A 339-nucleotide genomic window follows, 5' to 3' on the forward strand; every position below is an offset into this window, starting at 1 on the left:
GTCAGCACCATCGTGCGCAGGCCGGCGTGCCGGGGCAGGTAGCCGGGGCGGTGACAGCCCCCTGTGCTCCTTTTCGGCTCCGGGCTTGGGGCTTGCCGTTCACCAACAGCTAGGCAAGCCTAGGCTGCCTGCACGTACTTGCTAGTTTTAGCGTTGTACCCAGAACACCTGGGGATAGTTTGGGCTGCGTGAACGGAAAACTAGAAAATAAGAGCACGTAGGAGGTGAGAGAGATTACAGGACCTTTGTTTTTAGCAGGAGAGTAACCCGTGTTAGAGCACAAACGGCGCGTGTTGCCGCGGCCCGACAGTGGAAGGCGGCAAAGGCCGGCTGGGGCGC

This window comes from Phaethon lepturus, unplaced genomic scaffold, assembly GCF_000687285.1.
Source record: "Phaethon lepturus isolate BGI_N335 unplaced genomic scaffold, ASM68728v1 scaffold17359, whole genome shotgun sequence".
In the NCBI taxonomy this organism is placed as follows: Eukaryota; Metazoa; Chordata; class Aves; order Phaethontiformes; family Phaethontidae; genus Phaethon; species Phaethon lepturus.